Here is a 24,139-nt window from a genome sequence, read left to right on the forward strand (position 1 = left end):
GTAAGTCACCATCTGTCACCACACAAAGTTACTGAAATATTATTGACTATATTCCATATGCTGTACCTTTTATTCTTGTAAATTATTTATTTTATACCTGGATGTTTGTATCTCTTAATCCCCTTCACTTATTTTGCTTATTACCCACCACCCCCCACCCCCAAACAACTACTAGTTTGGTCTCTGTATTCATGAGTCTATTTCTCTTTGTTGTTTGTTTGTTTAATCCTCAAAAGACTGTTAGGGGATTAAATAAGATAGAGTATATAAAACACTTAGACTGATATACATAGGTGCTCAATAAATGCTGGATTGTGTTATTATTATTCTTCTTCCTTATAAATGATATCATTCATTTGGTTCAAAACCACAAGCTCATGTTTTGACCTCTCCCTCAGCCTTATCCTAAACCGATGTAAACAATTTCCTTGCTTTGCAAAATCTACCTTTATAGTTACTCTCAAATCCATTGCTCTTCCTTCATGATTACTGACATTAAACTAATTTTTGGCATTATTAGTCACCTAGGTTTTTGTAATAGCCTTTTCCTTGCTATTCATCCCACCACCAAATTCCTTCTCTTCCAAAGAATTCTATAGATCAATGTCCACATTAGTTTTCCAAAGAACTCCTTTGAGATTGGCTTCCCTTGCTTAAAAAAAAAAAAAAAAAAAAAAAAAATCTCCTTCCCTACTACAGAATGAAGTTCAGATTTTTATTCTTAGTTTTAGAAGTCCTGCATAATTTTATCATATACTATATTTGAAATTATTTCTCTTATTACTATCATCTGTCTATTCTTTCCTTCTTTCTACCTGCCTAAAATGTATTACTTGCTGCTTCTGGAAAACACCCCACACTTTATTGTCTTCACTTTTTGATTATGCTGTTCCTGCATTCTGGAATACTCCTCCCTCTTTCTCTGCCTGTCAGGAACTAGCTATCCTTTTACATTTGTATTATAGGTCACCTGTTTGTTTGCTTGTTTGTTACCTTTAGATATTCTTGTGGGGCAGATCTGGGAATGGATTTTCTACATTTTGTGGGACATAGTTTCTCATAGACCATTACTTTAAAAACCTTGCTTTTAAAACGAAGGATGAATGTAAAGGTGGACATTTTAAATCATCTAGGAAACTACTGGAAAATATTTTGAATTATGTGGGAATTTGATTGCATATCAGAGACCCCTGGTGTGGGTAGCAAACTATATGTACAGATGTCAAATATATTGTTCATAGCTTGTCTTAACTGCTAAACTAGTCCTGTTGTTTATAGTTTGACACCTTTAACCATCATATAAATATTGACTGGTTTAGTTGTTTTTGTTAGTTGATCTTAAGAGTACATTGTTTATGTTAAAAGCAATAAATTTTCACTCATTAGAAAGAATAGTCACCTGCTTTTATGGAGCTTTTTCTGATCTCTGGAAGTATCTGTGATATTTTTATCTTTTGAATTGCCTTCATGAGTACCTTTTCCATTGCTACATGTTGTATTTACTATTAGATTATGATTATTAACCACTTTTTTTCTCCTTCTACTAGAATGTGAGTTTTATGAGAGCAAGAATATCTAAATCATTTGTATATTCCTTATTGTGTTCAATCAGTGCTTTGAAGCCTCAACTTTAATGCCTGCCATATATAGCCTAAATTGTGGAAGTAACTAAGCCAAGTAAGGTAAATTTGTGTTGGACTAAATTCTATCTTAAGAATTGTGAAGCACTTCAAACCCTTTAATGAACAAAGCAGACTATATGTAAACAAATATTTGGATTGGATGCTGTTGAGGCTTCATCCCCAGTTTCACTTACTTGGTATGCAGTGGGGTCTAGGCATCACTTTTTTTAAAGACCATCGCTCCCACCCACTCACCTAAAATTCTTATATGCAGCCATATAAGATATGATAAAGAGAAAGATATCTCACCTTTGAATTATTTTATTATTATTACTTTATATGTAATTTATTGTAAAAATGGTTTCCATACAACACCCAGTGCTCATCCCAACATAACCTTTGAATTAAAGAACAATCAGCAGATACATAAACTCCGTGTACTATTCTATTATTTCCTAGAGTTAATTATTTACCTACTTTAAGTAACTTTTCTCCTTGGTTGGTAAAAACTTGTGTTTGTATCTAGGGAGTATTATTCTCTTGAACTAGTCTTTACTTCTCACTAGAGAGTGTAGTTTCTTCATTTGCTTTTAGATAATTAGTGAAGTATATGCAGACACATTCAAGAGAGACTGGTCATTGTTCTTCTGTGCTATGAATATTTATCTTCTTTGGCTTTGACATTTGCTTCTACTTCATTGATACTTCTTCAGTGCCTTGCTTTCTTTTGGCATTGACATTTTAGTACCCTTTGCCATTATATATAATACATTTTGGGAGCATTATTGTGTATAAAAATTCCCAGGATCTTTCTCACTATTACAAATTTTATTGAATGAGACTCCTGCTTTACTAAGCTTCAGCCTGACCTGAGCTAAAGTGTCTTTCCTGGTTAGCTGCTTTTCTGAAATGTGTCCAGACCTGATCTGCATGTTTTCCTAGTTGTTGCTATCTCTCTTCTATTCTTTATCTTTGGCCTTCCCAAGCTTCTCAGAGTAATTAACTGACGCTCCTCAGCTTCATAATCGCCCCATCCTGTGATTTTTGAGCAAAGTTTAGTTTTGCAAGTTGTGTCAATCATAGCATAATGTGGAGAAGGGGAGGGATTCATAGCAGTGACAAAGCTTGGATTAAAGCTATCTAGTAAACCAAACCTGAAAAAGAAAATAGATCTAGGCCTCCACATTGTTTCTCAGGGATGCTGGTCTTCAAATGAGCCTAGAATGTGATTGTCTCAGGACGAACTCATGTGTGGCTCACAGTGACCTATGGGGGTTTAACTTTAAAACAGACTGGTGCTTCAGTTACAGAAAGTTGATGAAATAAGAGTAGGACCAAGGCTAAACCAAATGGCTTAAATGTAAAGGTGGTCTCCAGTAGGGTCTGACAATCTAAAATTTTAGATAGTAGTTGTTACCACTAAGTTTAGCACAACTTTTTATATCGTGTCAGGTCTTCCTCGTTGCTCTGCCACCTATAGCCTTCACTTCCTCTCTAGAATGAATTTCCTCCCAGGTCATGACTTTTGTCTACTTCTTGCTTCTCCTAATCTAGCAGGCCGTAATCGAAATAGCCTGTTCTGAAGAACAACAGGGGGAAATAAGAGAATTTCAAAATTTTCCTCAGTTTGGAACATCCAGGTCTAACTCAGCAAAAGCAAGGAGTTTTGCTGTCCAACTAAATGGAATACATTATTCCTAGAAATTCCTGGTGTTTCTCCTCTTACATTTGCATAATGACTCTAGAGAACAGAAATGTGCCCTGATGGATCACACAGAAAAGTTCTAGTAGAATTTAGCTCTTGGGCTCAGAAAAGTGAGTGTTATGCAATTACTTTTTGAGAGGTTCGTTTCAAATCAGGTACATAATTAGAGAATGAAGAGATATTAGATGGAATACCCAAGCATATTTGCCAAACTTAGTAATCACCCTGTCAAAAAAATTTTTTTTGCATCAGAAGATTGCATCAGAAGATTTAATATGATTGTGTATGTATGTGTAATGTAAAAACCTTATTTGCAAATGAACCATTAAAGAGAGCATTACCATTAAGCAATGTTACACATCTTGCTTAGGTATTTCAACATGTCACTCCACATAATCAATTTGGAAAACTCTAATAAATCAAAACATGCATCTATCCTATGACCCAGCAATTCCACTTTTCAGCATACCCAAGAAAAATGAGTGCATATGTCCATGAAAAGACATACATAAGAATATTCATAAGAGCTTTATTCATAATAGCCAAAGCTAGAAACAAGCCAAATGCTTGTTAACAGAAGAATGGATAAATGGTAGTATAGTTATACAGTGGAAAACTACACAGCAATAAAAAGAACATGCTACTAGTACACATAACAACATGGATGAACCCCATGTGGATTATGTTGAGTGAGAAAAGCCAAATAAAAAGAGTACATATGTATGATTTTGTTTATATCAAATCCACGAAGGGGCAAACTACTTGACGAAGACAGGAGACCAAATGCTGTTTACCTGGGGGGGGGGGTCAATGTGTATGGGAGTGTAGACTGGGAAAAAGAAGGAGGGTAATGGAAATGTTCTATATCTTGATCTGGGTGATAGTTATAGGAAGAGGAAAAGGAAGGTTGCAGGGGTGGGGGGAATGTGTACTCATACAGTAAAAATTACCTGCTGCATACTTAAGATTGGTACATTTTACATAGTTTACTCTGTGTTTATCCCAGAGAAAATTAACTCCAACATGCACTGTCATACAAACACAGAAGCAATTTTATTTAAGCCATTTACATTCAAATGGATAAAGCCAGATGTGTTTCAATGTTCAACACATGTGCATGTCTAAAATAGCCTTTGGAAGACTTAATTGGTTGGCATAACAAAAATGGCTGATGATTATACAGTTATTCTTTTGTTCAAGTAGTTTAAAGGCTTTATAAACTGATGTGAGTGTAATGAACACGGTAAGTCTAATTCATAAGAACACTTATCTTGCATCCAAGGAGAGTTAGTTTTATGAACAAAATAATTTTAAGACTTAAAATCTGAATATAGGCTCCTGTTTTTTATTTGTCTTATTATTCTATACAGCAGAAGTGCCAAGATTATTGTAGGTCTTAAGGAAATTCTGGGAGCGAATATAGTCTGGTGATTCACAGACTCCTCTATTTCCTAGAAGTATGATCTCGGGCAGTGTCCTTAGTTTGGGAATAACAGTTAGCAGGATTAAATATGTTAATATGTTTATAAGGCTAAAATTGTCCCTAACCCATAGTATATGCTAATAAATGTTAGATACTTTATCACTTAAAGTAAATCAGATGGCAAATATAGATAAAATACAGCCAGCATGATGTTTCCTTTCCAATACAGAAATCTCTCAACTTTAGTAACTTTCCTTTATAAATAAGGATGCATTTTTCTAACAGAGCCATATTCTCTTGTATCAAAATTACTTTAAAAACAGAGACTATGGGTAAAATAAAATTAGGATACACATGTATTATTTCAGGCTGAGAAATGAACAGAGCAACTCTAGTTGATCTACAGACCTATGAGTAAGAGGAATAATGCTTATTGCTATATACCACTGAATTTTGGAGTAGTTTGTTATATAGCATTATGTGTCAATAGCAAAGTAATATACTAGGTAGCTAGTCATCTAGAGTAGAGGTTGGCCAACCATGGCCAGTGAGGCAATTCTGGCCCATGGCTTATTTTTTTAGATTCATGAGCTAGGAAAGATTTTTATATTTTTAAAAGGTTGTTTAAAAATTTAAAAAAACACTTCGAATATGCAACAAGGGTCTCATAGGGCCTGAAAAGCCTAAAATTTTTAGTTTCTGGCCCTTTAGAGAAAAATTTGCTTATCCCTGCCCTACAGTAAAAGGTAAGGAAAAGAAATTCTCACCATAGCCATGGCAAAGGAAAAGACATTTTTATGCCCACCACAACCTTCTTATATGGATATCCCCAACTGGACTTTGTATGTTGTATAGTGAGTAAAAGACCACAGCACTTTTGGGGAGTAGAGTGTGTGTGTAGAGTAACAGGAGATTGTAGGAGGTGAATGCCTTCAAACTTTCGTTTCTGTAGCCCATTGACATTGCTTACCTTCAGGAGGTACTACTGTTCATATGGATAACTGGGGAAGACTAGCAAAAACTTTATAAACTGGAAATTATTTTTGCAGGTCCAATAGCAATTTATAGCCTGTCTCGTTTCACGACATTTAGTTAAGAATGATTCCGAAGCTCTTCCTGGCTCTTTTCCTCCTGCTGAACTATTTACACATTTGGTATTCCTTGATCTACATTGGTAGTACTGGCTGTCATTGGACAGTGAACTCCTGGGAAACCATGATGAAAAAAGGTCTCTGTAGCAGATTGAGTATGTGCTTGTATGTGTAGCTTCTGCTTCTTTTTTTTTTTTTTTTTTTTGGTCAGCTTTGGTAGGCCCCATTGAATGAGCAGGCAAAGGCAGTGGGAAGTGAAGCAGAGACATTTAATAAGTAACATCACATTAACAGAGCCATACAACAGCTGACAATGAAAAGTAGCCACTTCCTATATCCAGATAACCATGTTAGGTGGCAAAACAGTTCTGTATTCACTACTATTCTCCTGATGGGTAAAGATTCTGGAAGGACATGGACCATTATTAATTCAAAGTACTTATACAATATAGATCAACATTGTTTTTGCATACAAAAATTTGGATTCTAAGCAACCTTTGGTACTTTCTCCTACCAAGATATTATTATGTACAGTGATGCAAGTGAGAGTTGTAACGCTAGGTAGTTTATTTTAAAAATATAACTTATCTTGATTATGTTTTATAACATATTTTGTTTACATGTAATTTGAAAAGAGCCTGAAACCAAATTTCTAATTGGGAAAGAGACTCAGCATTGATTGTGTGTGTGTGTGTGTGTGTGTGTGTGTGTGTGTGTGTATGTTGTGTCCAAATATATATACATATAGTGTATATATATATATATATATATATATATATATAGACATACATATATATATGAAATGGACATAGTCTTTGGGAGAAAGGAAGAAGCCTTTTTGGAGCAATGAAGACAACCCAAAGGTAAAACTTCTTAAAGTTTCTCAATTTTGATGGGTCAATTTCAGGGGTAATAGGAGGTGGACATAAAAAATTGCCTTTAAACTAACTCCTTGGAGAATAAGTCATTGTGAGATGGCTTGAGTTCTGTGGAAAGAAAGCGCATTAGGTCAGGAGGAAGATCCTCAATACTGGAGCACCTTTGACATCACGATGGAGAGTTTTTTGTCCTGGGGGTACAGGAAAAAGCCTTCCCCAAATGTAAGGAAGATAACAAATGGTAAATCAAAATATGTTTCAAAATAAAATAAAAAGAAAACACAATATTCCAAAACCTATGGGATGCACCAAAAGCAGATGTTAGAGTGAAATTTATGCTATAAATGCCTGTATTAAAAAAAAAGAACTTCAAATAAACAACATTACACCACAAGGAACTAGAAATAGAAGAAACTTAGCTGAATTTAGTAGAGGAAGGAAATAACAAAGAAAAATTAGAAATAAAGAGACAAGAATAAACAATAACATAACATTGAAAGTTCTGACCAAAAATATAAACAAAATTGGCAATGCTTTAACTACATTACCTAAGAAAAAAAAGAGAGAAGACTCAAAAACCAAAATGAGAATGGTAGAGAAAAAAATACAACAACCACAGAAATACATGGTGTGATAACAGATTACTATAAATATTGATAAACTAACAAATCAGATAACTTAGAAAAAAACCAGATAATTCCTAAAAACTCAAAAATTACCAAGGTTGCATCATTAATCTTGAATCTAAGAAGGAAATCTTAGAAGAATAACAAGAATGAAAGTTGAACAAGGGAGCAAAAATCTCCCAGCACAAAAAAAGCCCAAGACCATATGGATCCATTGGTAAATTCTACCAAACATTAAAAAAAAGAATTAATGACAATCTTTATCAAAGTCTTACAAACAATAGAATAGAGGGAATGCATTCAAAATCATTCCATGATTCCAGTACTACCTTGATACCAAAGCAGGATAAAAACAATATAAGTACAAAAAAGTCTGGTTTGTTCCACATAAGTATTGACACTCTGACTTTCTTTTGACATCCATTAGCATGATAAATCATTCTCCACCTCCTCACTTTCAATCTGGAGGTGTCTTTAGGTCTAAAATGAGTTTCTTACAGGCAACATATAGATTGGTCTTTTTTCTATATACATTATGACACCGTATGTCTTTTGACTGGAGCATTTAGTCCATTTGCATTCAAAGTAATTATTGATAGATTTATGTTTATTGCCATTTTGTTACTTGTTCTGTCATTGTTCTGGAGATTTTCTCTGATCCTTTCTTATCGTTCTTGCTTTTGGTCTCGCCTTTGCACTCAAAAAGTTCCCTTTAATATTTCTTATAAGACTGGTTTAGTGGTCATGAACTCCTTTCGTTTTTGTCTGAGAAACTCTTTATCTCTCCTTCTATTCTGAATGATAGCCTTGCTGGATAGAATATACTTGGCTGCAGATTTTTCCAATTCAGCACTTTAAATATATCATGCCACTCCCTTCTGGTTTGCCAAGTTTCTGTTGAGAAATCTCCAGTTAGCCTTAGGGGTTTAACCTTGTAAATTAAGGACTTCTTTTTTCTTGTTGCTTTTAAGAGTTTTCCTTTATCACTATATTTTTCAATGTAATTATATGTCTTGGTATTGGCCTGCTTTTGTTGGTTTTGATGGGATTTCTCTGTGCCACCTGGATCTTGATAGATGTTTCCTTCTTAAGATTAGGGAAGTTTTATGCTATTATTTCTTGAAATAAATTTTGTGCACCCTTTTATCTCTCTTCTGGGACTCCTATAATACGAATGTTACTATGTTTGATGGAGTCACTGAGTTCCCTAAGTCTAGTCTTTTGTTACACAATGCTTCTTTATCTCTTTTGTTCAGCTTCATTATTTTCCACTATTTTGCCTTCTAGGTCACTAATTTGTTCCTCTGCTTCTTCCAGTCTGCTATTCATTGCATAAAACCTGTTTCCAATTTTGCTTATTGCATTCTTCATCTCTGATTGATTTTTTAAACTCTTTTATCTCTGTGGTAAGGGTCTCACTGATGTCTTCTTTACTCAAGCCCCATGAGTATCCTTAGGATTGTTGCTTTAAATTCTCTGGCAGGCATGTTACTTATATCTGTTTCACTTAGATATCTGGCTTTGGTCTTATCTTGTTCTTTCATTAGGGATAAATTCCTCCATCTTGCCATTTGTCTAAGTCTGCCTTCTTCTCTGTGTTAGAAAAGCCAGTTATGTCTCCTGCTCCTGCAAGTAATGGCCTTATGAAGAAGAGGTCAAGTAGTGCCCAGAGCCTCACACTTCAGGGAGTGTCTCCAGCATGTGCTGCATGTGCTTTACGATAGTATTTTGACTGCTTTATCCTTCAGTCCAGTGGTCTGCAGAGGCTCTCCTTGCCTGCTGTGGGCAATGATTGGTTCCTGGCCTGAATGTGGCAAGTCTTAATTAGGTGTGCTCTGGTCTACTTCTGAAATGAGACCTGTCACCATCTCCACCAGAACTAAGGCCCTTAAGAACTCTGGTCAGGAGGTATGATGTGGACAGGGTTTTGTGCTGGTCTTCTTGGGGAGGGGCTCATTGTGCTGGGACTGAGGCAAACTTGACTGAGAAAGGCAGTCCTGCCAGAGTGCCAAGGGGTGGGGCTTAGTGTAACCAAGTAAAACTGCTAGTTTCAGTGCTGAGCTCCTTCCCTTAGGTGGCTCTATGCTTAGCAGATGAGTGGGGGAGGAAAATGGCACTAGCCAGCTCCCTTGTTTCTAGAGCATGTCTCTCTGAAGGCTGCCTCTCTAGGAAGCACTCCTAGAATAGTGAATAATCTCGCTGTTGTGTGCCCCAGGCGTTTTTCATACTGTCTGCCCCCAGGTAGAACACTTATTTTAATAACATATATCTACCCAAATATAATTTAAGAGTGTTTAGTATCACTTATTTGATGATGCTTCCCATGTAATTTAACATAACAAATAAGCCTAATTAGTTTGATTTCTCACAATATTTTTGAAATGTTCCAGGAGGTCTCTAGAGCACTTCAGTTAGATTGTGGTCAAAATATATCATTTTAGAATCTCATTTGGGGAAATATGTAAAAAAAATATTAAAAGGTTTGAACATTTGATTAAATTGAATCCCAGATCATTATGAAACACTATTTATCTATTTAACCAAAGTGACAATAGAAGATTTTTAAAGGCAAATATAAAAGGTTACATAGTTGTGAACAAAACTTGGATCTTTTAGTATTAAGAAGTTTCAGTTTTCTTGAATAATGAATGTTTTGATAAAGAGAAAACATAGGATTTTTGTTTTTTAGGCAGATTACATTAAAGGTAGAGAAAACTTTGTTTACCACTTCTTATTAAGAAATTAGAATCTGGGGTGCCTGGGTGGCTCAGTTGGTTAAGCGGCCGACTTCGGCCCAGGTCATGATCTCACGGTCCGTGAGTTTGAGCCCCGCGTCGGGCTCTGTGCTGACAGCTCAGAGCCTGGAGCCTGTTTCAGATTCTGTCTCCCTCTCTCTGACCCTCCCCCGTTCATGCTTTGTCTCTGTCTCAAAAATAAATAAACGCTAAAAAAAAAATAAAAAAAAGAAATTAGAATCTAAGAAAACCTTGGTTTTTAACAGAGAAAAAACAAACTATAATTTTGCACCAGTGTGCTGTTGATATTAAAACTAATTTTAAATAAATTTATTCTAATCTTAGCCATTACCAACCATACATAAAATTAATTTTTTAAGGTTCTTTTTTTTTATGAATGTTTTATAATTCTATATTTTACATTCAGATTTTATCCTAAATTTTTCCTCTTTAAGTAACCAGCCTCACTTTAGGGCAATTCTTTTCCTTAACAAAAATGTATTTAATTAATTAATTCATTTATTTATTTATTTATTTAATGTTTATTTTTTGAGAGAGAGAGAGCAGGGGAGGGGCAGAGAAAGAGGAAGGCACATAATCCAAAGTAGGCTCCAGGCTCTGAGCTGTCAACACAAAGCTCAACATATTGCTCAAACTCATGAACTGCAATATCATGACCTGAGCTGAAGTCAGATGACTGAGCCATCCAGGCACCCGTATTTTTTTTTTAAGTTTATTTATTTTTAGAGAGAGCATGCATGTGCATGAGCCAGGGAAGGGCAGAGAGAGAGAGAGAGAGAGAAGGGAGAGGGAGAGAGAGAAATCCCAAGTAGGCTCTGCACTGTCAGTGCAGAGCCAGACTCAGGGGCTCAAACACATGAACCATGAGATCATGACCTGATCTGAAATCAAGTCAGGCAATTAACTGACTGAGCCACCCAGGTGCCCCAAAAAAATGTATTTCTGTTTCTAAAATGTTGTCTTATCTTACTTTCCTTGTATTCAGAGTTGTTTCTCTTATTGTCTCTAGGAGTCTTAATTACATTTATTAGAATTCTTAATTAATTCTTAATTTTCTTGTGTCCAAACTAAATAGTAAGCAACTGTGAACTGTTATGCCAGAATTTTTAAATTGGCAAATTTATTAATACATTTCATAATTTAGAAACATGTGTTTCTTCATAGTACAATTTTCCAATAAAACACAAAACATGTTTTGCTAACCATTTCTTTATAAAAAGACAAAAGACAAAATTCTCAACACTCAGTGTTTATAACTTTATCTTTTTGGGAAATGACTTAAATATTTAATGAATTCAACCCAATTTATCATTTAATTTAGCAAAATTTTAAGGTTTCAGGTTACCAGAAATATTTTGGAGAAACTTTTAGAAGTTTATCTGAAAACTTTTTTTTTTTAATTTTTTTTTTAACGTTTATTTATTTTTGAGACAGAGAGAGACAGAGCATGAACGGGGGAGGGTCACAGAGAGAGGGAGACACAGAATCTGAAACAGGCTCCAGGCTCTGAGCTGTCGGCACAGAGCCCGACGCGGGGCTTGAACTCACGGACCGCGAGATCGTGACCTGAGCCGAAGTCGGACGCCCAACCGACCAAGCCACCCAGGCGCCCCAATCTGAAAACTTTTAATGTTATTTACATTTATTTATTTGTTCTTAAAAATTATGCTTAGATTACCCATAAAAACTTCAAGAGACCTCAAAGTCAGTCATCCTTTCAAGCAATTATTACTATTTTAAACAATTTGTGACAGAGATAACTTATTTGACTTAAGTAAACACAGGCAGAATAAAAGTTTTAATTTTAATGTAATAACTTAAAGACATGTCTATTTTAATTAAAACCAACAACCTTAAATTAGCTTTAATAGTGAATATTTTCCGAGATAACATGAACTTGTAAAATATTTGGGTTAGTTTCTGTCTTTCTGTGAGTTTTAGAATGCCCAATCCTTACAAGTGCTTGTCTTCAAACCAACTAAACAGAGCTTTTTTACAAATTAATTTTTGCATTAGCATCTGGAGGTAGATAAAATATCTCACATTTACAGCAGACATGGACACATATACAAATATACAAACAAGAGGCAAGCAAACTCTTATAGCTTTTATTTTATTAATATTTGTGCAGAGTACATTATAGGCCCAATTTCCAAATGCCTGCTGCTGCTGCTGCTGCTGGTTCTTCTTTTTCTTCTCCTCCTCCTCCTCCTCCTCCTCCTCCTCCTCCTCCTTCTTCTTCTTCTTCTTCTTCTTCCTTTTAATGAAAAACTTTTCCTTAAAGTTTGCCTTCAAAGAACGGTTCATAGGTCCTAGAGAAGATAGAGGTAGAAGGGTTTACTGAGAAAGTATCCAAGTTTTCTCTAAGGTGGAGATTTGGAGCATATCTGCCTGTTATCAGAGAGATGCTAGAGTCTGGGCTTAACAGCCCTTTCAGCAGTTTCTATTTTTTAAAAGCAGTTTGTATTTTCCCCCTCCCCCCTTTTTTTTCTTTAGTCTCAAGTGGACTAAGTGCTGTGTTTACACTTCAACAATATGGTAAGATTTGTAACTTTAAAGGAACAGAGAAAGGAAGAAAGGATTTTTTTTCTAAATATAAGACAGTTGTGTTGCAGTATTTTGATCTTTTATAATATCCACAAACATTTTGAGAGTAATAGGTAAGATTTATAAAGATGGGTGGTGGGCTTTGACTTGATTTTAGAGTTGCATCTCCAGTTTTGTAGATACTTGTAAGACAAAGACAGTTGTTTTTAATTACCCCCCCCCCCCAAACTGGATTACATCCTGAATATCAAGGGACTGACCCACAGTTTCAACTAAATTTGTTTCTTTATGTCAGGGAGATTTTTAACTAAAATGGGAATCAGAAGATTTATGCCTTTGTAAAATCTGTATAATGAATTTAACAAAAGCCTTCTTTCTGGGTACACAATTCAACCTTGGCTTCTATTACTCTCTGAATACTGACCTTTTGCAGTTCATATGTAGGAGAGGCTAAGAGAAATTTTGATCATGTTTCCTCTGTGAAGGGGGTTTTTCAGGGGCAGTCTAAACTTCCTAATAATCATAATATAATCTTGGGCTGGAAGAACTCCCCTTAGCAGCTAGTCTAGGTCTCTGTGAATGAGGTTGTGAATAGCAATTAATCTCCAATTATTCTCTAAATTTGGTCAGATCTTTTGAAAGTGGAGGAAAAAGGGCTTTATAATTTAAAAGATCCTCTGCTGTTCAGGGGATATGAATTCTTTGTAGTGTCGGTGGGGTTTGGATACATCTGTGAAAGTTATTGCATAGAGATGCCTGAAGTTGCCAGAGCCTGATTAGAGAGCAAATTGAGCCATACTGCCTGTCTCAGGTGTTTTTGCTAAATTCAGTTTTGGCCTTCAGTATTTACAAGCGTAGCCTGGATATGTTGAACCTTAAGATTAGGCCACAGTGCTTTCTGAAAATCTTATAGGGAGAGGGAAGTTAAAACAGGCAGATGGAACTGGATTTTAAGAAGGGGAATTTTCAGTGGATGTGGACATTTATTTGTCTTAAGTCTAATATGTATTTTTTAGTTTATTTATTTTATTTTGAGAGAAACAGAGAGAGAAAAGGCAGAGAGAGAATCCCAAGCAGCCTCCGCGCTGTCAGTGCAGAGCCCAACGTGGGGCTCAATCTCACGAATGGTGAGATCATGACCAGAGTCGAAATCAAGAGTCAGATGCTTAACTGACTGTGCTACCCAGTTTCCCCTGTCTTAAGTCTAATTTTATTCTTTTATCTTATAAAGGGAGTCCCTAAGGCTAGCTAGTATTCTAATAAGACAACTGAGAGATCTTTATAAAATCTTTTTTTTCAAATATAGCCAATTTAAAGGATCCATTGTCTGGCCATTGTTGGCTATTTGTGAATAGTACCTATTAATAGTGACTCAAACCAATAAGCCTTTTAGTGCTTTAACCAGAGATTCAAGAGGCATCCACAGAGGGCATAGATGAACCCCCATGATTCAAATGTTCATTCCCAAAATTAGTCTAAGAAAGTGTAGACCTTTTTTGCACAGGTGGTAAGGATAGTATAGTAAGTATAGTGTCTCCAGTCTTGCATGAAATCATGAGATACCTTCTTTTACAGACCTGCTCATCTGTGGCACTGGGCATGTGCTACTGGAATGCACTTTTTCCAGCAGTGATAAGCAATGAAGGTTGAGACAACAAAGGCCCCTTGTGGGCTGAGGCCTCTTACGACTTAGTCCCCTGAGAGTTTGCACGGCTGGACAAGGAGTGTGCTATCTGTAACTGTGTGTCTTGGATCCCCAGTCTATTTGGCCACCAAGGACACCCTGGTAAGTGTACCCTCTGAATAGCAGAGACCAGAGAGAATGTTCTCACTAGTCATAAAACTAAGCTGTTAGGACACAGAACAAGATGAAAGGAAAAACCTCACTCAGTTTTTCTTATATGCACATTAACAGCTTAGGCTAAGTCTTGCATCTCTTGGAGCCACACTAATATGTAGAAGGGATGTGCTTCAGGGATAGGGAGGTGTGTTGCTTTACAGTGTACCTTGTTGCACAGAAGTTTTCTTGAGGTTGGCAGGTGACCTAGTGTCAATTTAACATGTTCTGTGGCCAACTTATCCTAATATGGGACTCTTTGAGTTAGGTGGCAAACACTCTAATAGCTTTTAAATGCTTCATCCAGGCCCACCAGTTTTGTAGCTTTGGCTTCCAAGATGTCCCTTAGCAATAGCCTTTACCTCATGTGTGCATTATCCCACAGCAAAGTTTGTCTAAACAGACAATGGTCTGATGAGAACTATGAACTCACCAGTCTGGAGTCTGGCTTGAACAACAGGCTTATAGAGCCTATACCTGAATTCTGCCCTATGGTAATTCCTTTTTATGACAAATGGCACAAAAGACAGAGAAAAAGAAAAACAAAGACCATCTCTGGGAGTAATGGGTCAGAAAACAAAAATTACTCTACCAAATTTTTACCAAGAGTCTCCAAGCCCAAGGAACTAGTTCCACATTATCTTCTCTTGCTAATCTAAATTCAGAGAGAGAAAGAAAGATTCCCACCACTCTTGCTCCATATAACTCTGCAGGCAGAGATTACAGGAGGCTGACCTGGTGGGAAATCTTTTCTTCTGTTGACTGTATGTCTGATGTCCCAGAATCTCTTAGTTGCAGCGTTGTCTAGGGCAAGTGTGTCAAGCATCCTGCTGACTATGCCAACTAAAGGGAAGGAAAAATTCTTCTCTACCCTCAATATCTTCCAAATGAACTCAGATTTAAATTTATATGAGACAGATTAACAGGAGAAAATAACTCAAAGTTTTATCACATGGGCATGGAGGCTCAACAATGAAATTGAGACCTAAAAATGATTGGGCTGGCTTAGTAAATTAGTATAAAGTAGCAAGGTTTTTTTTATACATACTTTTTGGCTCTAAATTTCCCATCTCTGATGATGATAAGGATGTCTCTTTACCTCCTGGTACAGGTGTGGTACCTTTCACATGGGAAATTTCTTTCCTAATTTCAGGTGCACACGGGTCTGATTGTGTTTGCATGGGCTGTCTTTTAAGTAACTTATATTTAAAATAATCAGTATGCCAAAATGCCACATTTTGGGACAGACTGCCATTGGCCCCTACAGCAGTTTTGGTAGCAATGAAGTTGGTATTTTGACCCCTATTACATTCCTATATCTGTTTATCAATTGGTTCAAAATTCAGAAGGATGGAATGTCAATAATTATCACTTGTGAGCCATAATATAAGGCAGTAATGATCATAGCATTTTCAAGTTAGGTGGAAGTGAAGAGGACAAAAGAATAAAGGACTTGTGGTAGAAAGAAGTAAGTGTTGGTGTAAGAAGGAAGGGGATAGACTGTTCTGGTTGCCATAATAAGGATGCGATATTCACAGTCTAGCTGCTATAAGAGAGGTGTAAAATTAATTTCAACACAATGAGCTAAACGCTAAACATTATTATAAAGAATCTTTCAAAGAATGGGAGAGGCTAATGATTTTGCTCCAGAAGTGTGTGAGAAGATCCAGGAGGAGGATGGTAGGATAATCTTGGAAGGTTTTACAGAGGTGGTATATTCCAAAAGTTGATGGTCCTGTGTGTCAGCAGCATCTCCCATATCAAACCCCGCAGCCCCTTGGGGAGCAGCAAGAGATGATACTGAAAAAGAAGGCAAAAGAGAGTGGTAAAGAATTTGCATTAGGTGTTAGAGGCAAGAGCCCCCTGGAGTTTGTTTCACTGTACAGATTTATACATTACAGCACAGTAGATATATCAGCCATGACACTGTTTCCCCCAGGGCCAGGAGCAAACACACCATTTGAAACATGCCATGACCTTAGCTGGCAAGAGTTCTTTAGAGAGGAAGAGAGGCTGCCTTCCTATTTGGTTCTAAATGTGGTAAGAATTTCTCCATTAACTGAGGCTTTTCTTGGAGGTGCCTGCTCATTTTTCCTCTCAGTGGGTTCTTGCTGCTGGTGCCAGGAAAAGCTTTGGAAATGAGCGCAGTATCCATTGGGAGGCTGCAGTGAACATGCCCATTTTGCTCCATGGGATGGTGGCAGGTATTAGGAGTGGGGAATTTGCTTTCCAACTTCAGAACTCACCACAATAGGCTTCCATTTTCCCTTTCTAGTGTTTTCTTAGCTGTCTCCATCTCATAGCTTATTTAGAGGGCAAGATTGCTGAGAGTCTTTGAGTACTAACAAAAGCTCTTCCTCTGGAATGTTGGATCTGGAATTGATATTAAAAACCTTCAAACTTGGTGATTATCCTTAAGCATCTTTCAGGGGGAACATAGAGGGTGGAACAAGACCCTTGAGCTCTGCTCCATGTCACTTTTCCAGTGACCACCTTATTTAGGAGACCACTCCCCAGATTCCTTATCCTGCTCCCCACCCTAGTACTCATCCTTTACCAATAGATTCTGTAATTTATTTATGTTGTTTACTGTTTCTCTATCACCTGAATATAAATTACCAGAGGGCAGAGATTTTCCTTTTTTGTTCACAGCTGTATCCCTGGTGCCCAGAACACTGTCTGGCACATAGGAGAAACTCAATTAGTATTTGTTATATTTGTTTCATTTTGTATGGCAGTCCAGATAGGAAGTACAGCAGACACTGTCCACACACCCCACATCCCCTCAGCCCTTACTCCTCCCAAGAATACAAGCCTGACCTCCAACTGTGAGCATTTTGCATCTTTTTGCTTAAGGGATTTCTTTTGGCCTTCAGAGCCCATTCAGCTCTACAGTACCTGACAGGCCAAAAGAATAGAGAATTAGCACTCTCTTGGAGGAGCCCACAATTAATGGCTGATTGATGGAGTTCATGGATTAAAACTCCAGCTTTCTCCCCCTTTGGTAGGTATAACTCTAAGTTCCATGTTCTACATTATCCCCTAGAGTTACTCAGTGCAGGTAAGCTATAGTTGCCAACAGTGCGACTCACTTCAAACACCTATCTTGTATTAGCTGTCTTCCCTTCCCTGGTTCACTTTCCATCCTTCATTCCCCATTTGTATTTTCTGGGATCACTTCCCGAGAAAACCATTTTCACTCAAATTCTTGTTTCAAGGGCTATTCCTAGGGGAACTCAAACTAAGATATGAAGCATTCAATAAGTGCTCAAATTAATTAATGATTATATTATTATACTACCTTTTATGCCTATTGGAGTAGGCAGCAAACTAGTGGGCTGTGGATGAGTTTTACCTGAAGATGTGTGTTGCTGGGTGGCAATATTTGAATACCTTTATACATGACATGTACTAGACAACCACCTGGTATAGGCATTCATGTAAAATCTTTTGGGTCTGGAGAGTGTCTTCTGAGAGGCAGCACATGGCAATGAGAAGCACAATTTAAAATATGTTATAATCACACACTGGAATATTATTTAGCAATGAATAGAAATGAAATATAAATATATGGCAAAACTTGGACAAACCTTGAAGACATTATACTAAATGAAAGAAGCCAGTCACAGAAAATCATATATTATATGATTTCATTTATATGAAATATGTAGAATAAGGAAATCTATAGAGACAGAAAGTAGGTTAGTTGTTGCCTAGGCTTTTTGGAGGGTGGGGGATCTGGGGGTTTGTTGACTAAGGGGGGGCTGGGATTTCTTTTTGGGGTAATGAAAATGTTCTAAAGATTGTGGTGATGGATGGGCAACTATGATTATGTTAAAATCCATTGAATTGCATATTTCACATGGATAAATTTGAAGCATGTGAATTATATCTCAGTAAAGCTGTTTGAAAAAAGGGCTTTGATATCTGGCAAATTTGGAATCAAGTTCTTACTATGGAATATGCTTGCCATGCATGAGCCAAATGAGCTGTGCTGGTAAATGGTTAGTGGGAGAAAAGAAGGATGAGTCTTCTGTGTCTGGTTTCTTAGGAAATGGTGAATAGGGTTCAAATGAAGAGAGAGAAGTAAGGGAGAGAGCAAAGTACAGCAATGAATAATAATAGTAAAAACTTCCCCTTATGGAGTGCTTGCTATGTACCAGGTCCTATACTAGGCATTTTGGCTTCATTATCTTTTATTCTACAATTCTTCATGGTAGTCATTATTATCTCAATTTTGCAAAAGAAGAAACCAAGGCCCATAAAGATTAAATGATTAACCCATGATCACCTAGCTAGTGAGTCCAGACATAGAATCAAAAACCTAAGTCTGTCTTCATCCAGAAACTCCATGCTTCCCGTTACTAACTATATAGTAATTACAGTAAATACTTGGATAGGACTTCTGTGTGTCAGGCACAGTTCTAAGCTCTGTGTATATGTTAGCTCATTTAAACTATACTGAGGGAATGCCAGGTGAAAAAAAATTGAAGTGTGTTAGGGCCAGATTGATAAAGAGAGATTTGAAACATATATTTTTTTTAAAGTTCTCTAAGTTTCCTAAAATTGGAAAATCAGATAATTCCAATATTTCTGTGTGAATTAGAGTTTTTTGGCAGAATATTATTAGAATTATTTTGCTTTTGAAAATAACTGGTATGGCTAAGGAAAATAGAAATATTAGGCTGTTTGTAAATTATTGAAGTTAGTCAAGAAACCATTTTGCAATTTGTATGAACTTTACCTTGTATTTAAAGGGAAGTCATTAAATGCTTATGAATGTGGGACTGCCATGATATCTTCTAGAAATGTGAATTTCTGTTCTGTGGGAATAATAAATTGGAAGGAATACTAAAGAATAAATGTAGGAATATGGCTGCTGAGGTATTAGTACAACATTTCTAGAGAGATTTGAGAGAGTGTGTTACAGAGCCAGGGTGCTGGCAGTGAACGTGGAAAATAAGGGCAGGATTATAAGGGGTGGTGTAAAGGAAGAAGTAGTAAAAGGACTTGTTGAGGAGAGGCTGAAGAGAGAAGGGTATCAAAGGCAGCTTAAAAGTTTAGAGCCTGGGAAACTGTATTATTATCCATCCCCCACCAAATGACCCTGAGAAGGGATAGCTTAACATGTTAACTTAGCATTTTGTTATTTCCTAAGGGGTGGAGAAATTGACAAACTTAATTCTTCTGAACTCTACTTTTATTTTATTTTTTTTTTCAACGTTTATTTATTTTTGGGACAGAGAGAGACAGAGCATGAACGGGGGAGGGACAGAGAGAGAGGGAGACACAGAATCGGAAACAGGCTCCAGGCTCTGAGCCATCAGCCCAGAGCCTGACGCGGGGCTCGAACTCACGGACCGTGAGATCGTGACCTGGCTGAAGTCGGACGCTTAACCGACTGCGCCACCCAGGCGCCCCTGAACTCTACTTTTAAAGCAAACATGCTTTGGAGGCATGTGCAGTGTCCTAGTCTGTAGCCATGAGAGAGCTGTGCTGTGGTTCTTTTATCCAGGGCATTCTTAGAAAATGTTTTGTATAGTTAGAACATTCAAGGAATGATAGATCCATTTCAGGAGCTAAGTTCCTTGGTGTCCAAATCATAATCCACTTGATATGCTTTTTTATTTTTTTAATTTAAATTTAATTCCAGTACAGTTAACATACAGTGTTATATTAGTTTCAGTTGTACGTATAAAGTGATTCAACACTTCCCCAAATATCACCCAGTACTCATCTCAAGTGCACTCCTTACTCCCCATCACCTGTTTCACTCATCCCCCCACCCACCTCCCCTCTGGTAACCCTCACTCTATTCTCTGTAGTTAAGAGTCTGTTTCTTTGAGAGCCTGGGTGGCTCAGTCTATTAAGCGTCTGACTTTGGCTCAGGTCATGGTCTCATGGTTTGTGGGTTTGAGCCCCATGTCGGGCTCTGTGCTGACAGCTAAAAGCCTGGGGTCTGCTTTGGATTCTGTGTCTCCCTCTCTGTCTGCCCCTCTCCTGCTCCCTCTCTGTCTGTCTGTCTGTCTGTCTCTCTCTCTCTCAAAAATAAACATGAAAGTTACAAAAAAAAAGAGTCTGTTTCTTGGTTTGCCTCTCTCTCTCTCTTTATTCCCCTTGTTTGTTTTGTTTCTTAAATTCCACATGAGTGAAATCATATGGTATTTGTCTTTAACTAACTTATTTCACCTAACAGTATACTCTCTAGGTGTATCCATGTCTTTGCAAATAGCAAGGTTTCTTTCTTTTTTATGGGTAATATTCCCATATACATATATATATATATATACATACACATATATGTACATACATACACACACACATATATACATACATACATACATATATACATACACACATATGTACATATATATATACACATACACATACACACACACACACACACCAAAATCTTCTTTATCCCTTCATCAATGAGTAGACACAGGTTATTTCCATAATTTAGCTGTTGTAGAGAATGGTGCTATAAACATTGGGGTGCATGTATTCTTTGAATTAGTATTTTTATATTCTTTTGGTAAATATCTAGTTCTGCAAGCACCGACTCATAGGGTAGTTATATTTTTAACTTTCTGAGGAACTCCATACTGTTTTCTACAGTGGCTGCTTCCCAGTTTGCATTCCTACAAACAGTGCATGAGGGTTCCTTTTTTCCCCCCACATCCTCAATAACTCTTCTTGTTTCTTGTATTTTTTATTTTAGCTTTCTGAAAGTGGTGCTGAAGAATAGTCACTGTGAAATTTCTAGAAACACATGTTCACTTTACTTCTTAGAAAGGGGAGGAATTAGTTACCTTTGCAAGTTCTCTAACTCTCTGGGGATGAAGAGGAAAAGATAAGCGATTACTTTTATTTGTTTCTGCTTAAAGCAAAATGAGTTTGAGTTTGTCTAGTTGCCTTTGACTATTCACTATCCTAGGCCCTTTTTAGAAGCAATGTGCTATCTCTTTATTTTTTCTCTTCCTAAGGATTTAACACAAGTCCCAAGCCCCATTACTTCTTCTTATCCTTTTAGCAAACAAATTATTTTCTCCTTTTCCTTCTTGTCAACTATAATCGACAAGAAAGTATGAATTTCAACAAAATTTCCCAGAGTGGTTGATGACCTTGCATTTTCTTACTTTTAAAAAAGAACTTCCCCCTAGTTTCAGTGCAATTTTTGTGATATTTGTAATTTTATGATGTTGAATTGGGTGCTATGTCATATAAATTGCAAATCTTCCAGAAAGGAGAAAGAGGAGTCCCACTCAGGAATTTACAATCAGATGAAAGGGAAAGCCTCTAGAAAAAAAGAATAGTAAATATATTTACATGAAAATAATTAGTTTTGGAAATGAGAAGACAGAGGCAATAACTCGTTTAGATGGAAAAGGAAGAATAAAATAAAATAAATGTTTTCTGTCTCCCAAAACATCGGGTCTCCAAGTTGCCCAGTATGAATTCCCTCCTTAGGTATAAACACTTATCTACTTCTTTGATATAAGTTGAAAAGTAGCAATTGCTCCCTCCCATGCTTACTCTGGCATTGTGCCAGATATCTCCATCCTATTCATATCTGACAATACTGAAAATTTTGGGGTTGATTACTATGGTGACCCAGATTCCTTGAAGTGAGGATACAAATAGTTCAAGTTATGACCATGGGTGTGTGTATATGAAGTATAGAAGTCACTAAAACTGAAGGGTCAAGAAATGTATAGGATAGGCTGTTGGATGGGTCATCCATGATGACACTGGGATTTGTAAAGACTGAGCCAGTCTTTAATACGTGGAAAGTTATGTAAAAAATAAGTTGCTAATAGTGATGATGAAGAAGAGGTGGTTTTATGAGACTAGGAAGTTGATGGCATGAATTGTTAAATGAGGGAAGAGAAAATTAGGGTTTTTGAGATTTCTTTGTAGGGATTGGCTCATCCAATTGTTGGAGCTGGCAAGTCTGAAATCTATAGGGCAGGCTGGTAAGCTGGAAACTCAGGCAGGAATTGATGTTCCAGTCTTGAGACAGAATTTCTTCTCCAGAAAAACCTCAGTTTTGTATTTCTACAGAATATTTTTTAAAGACATTAAAGAAAACCCAAGTAAATGGGAAGATATCTTGTGTTCATGGATTGGAAGACTTAATATTGTTAAATGTCCATACCACCCAGAGTGATATAAAGATTCAATGAAGTCTATATAAAATGACCAGTGGCATTTTTGTACAAAAATAGAGAAAACAATCCTAAAATTAATATGGAACCATAAAGGATACCAAATAGCCAAAACAATCTTGAGAAAGAAGAACAAAGTTGGAGGCATCATACATTATGGTTTCAACTCATATTACAAAGCTACAGTTATCCAAACAAGATGGTATTGGCCTAAAGAGAGACATACAGGGGCACCTAGGTAGTTCAGTTGGTTGAGCGTCTGACTTCTGCTCAGGTCATGATCCCGTGGTTTGTGAGTTTGAGCCCCACCTCGGACTTGACACTGTCAGCGCAGAGCCCACTTCACATCCTCTGTCCTCCTCTCTCTCTTCACCTCCCCCACTGCATGAACACACACACACACACACACACTCCCTCTCAAAATAAACAAACATCAACAAAACACACAGGCAAACAGACCAATGGAACAGAATAGAGACCCCAGAAACAAACCCACATACATATGATGAACTGATCTTTGACAAGGGTGCAAAGACTATGTAATGCGGAAAGGATAGTCTGTTCAACAAATGGTGTTGGAGAAAATGGATCACCACAGGAAAAAAATAAAATTGAACCCTTATCTTACACCATACACAAAATCCAACTCAAAATGGATTAAAGATTTGATTGTAAGACCTCAAACTGAAATTGTCAAACACCCATAAGGAACTGTAAGGGATAGATTCATGAAATTGGTCTTAACAATGATTTCTTGAATATGATACCAAAAATATAGGCAACAAAAGAGTAAATAGACAAGTGGGGCTACATCAAGCCAAATTTCTTTGCAACAAAGGAAATAACTAACAGAATGAAAAGGAAACCTATATAGAATGTGAGAAAATAATGCAAATATGTGATAAGACGCTAATATACAAAAACTATAAGGAATTCCTATAACTCAATGGAAGGAAGGAAGGAAGGAAGGAAGGAAGGAAGGAAGGAAAGAAGAAGGAAAGAAGGAAGGAGGATAAAGAAAAGAAGGGAAAGGAACTCCAAATAGCTTGATTAAAAAATGGGCAAAGAAGATGCCTAGGTGACTCTGTTGGTTGAGCATCCAACTTCAGCTCAGGTCATGATTTCATAGTTCATGAGTTCGAGCCCCACCATGGGCTGGCTGCTGTCAGCACACAGTCTGCTTCAGATCCTCCATTCCTGTCTCTCTCTGCCCTTCCCCTGCTAATGCTGTCTCTCTCAAAAACGAATAAACATTTTTTTTAAAAATGGGCAAAGAACTTGATTAGACATTTCTCTATAGAACCATAACAATTATATGTAAAGTTGCTCAACATTAGTAATCCTCAGGGAAATGCAAATCAAAATCACAATGAAAAACCATCTCATACCTATTAGGATGGCCACTTTCAAAAACAAAAATAAAAATAAAAATAGAAGATAAGAAATGTTAGTGAGGATGTGGAGAGATTGGAATGCTAATACATTA

The 24,139-nt window shown here is 36.9% G+C and overlaps 1 protein-coding gene across 4 annotated transcripts in view; it reads left to right on the plus strand.

Moving 5' to 3' along the window:
- The window catches only part of LOC145714231 (uncharacterized), a 524,195-nt gene that overhangs the window by 305,516 nt on the left and 194,540 nt on the right, over window positions 1-24,139 (plus strand). For all 4 annotated transcript variants that reach the window (XM_081793481.1, XM_081793478.1, XM_081793480.1 and 1 more), the window contains exon 3: window positions 14,224-14,434. The gene's annotated coding sequence lies outside the window, so the exon portion shown is untranslated. The remainder of the gene's footprint in view (window positions 1-14,223; window positions 14,435-24,139) is intronic.

This window comes from Panthera onca, chromosome X (assembly GCF_046562875.1).
Source record: "Panthera onca isolate mPanOnc1 chromosome X, mPanOnc1 haplotype 2, whole genome shotgun sequence".
NCBI lineage: Eukaryota > Metazoa > Chordata > Mammalia > Carnivora > Felidae > Panthera > Panthera onca.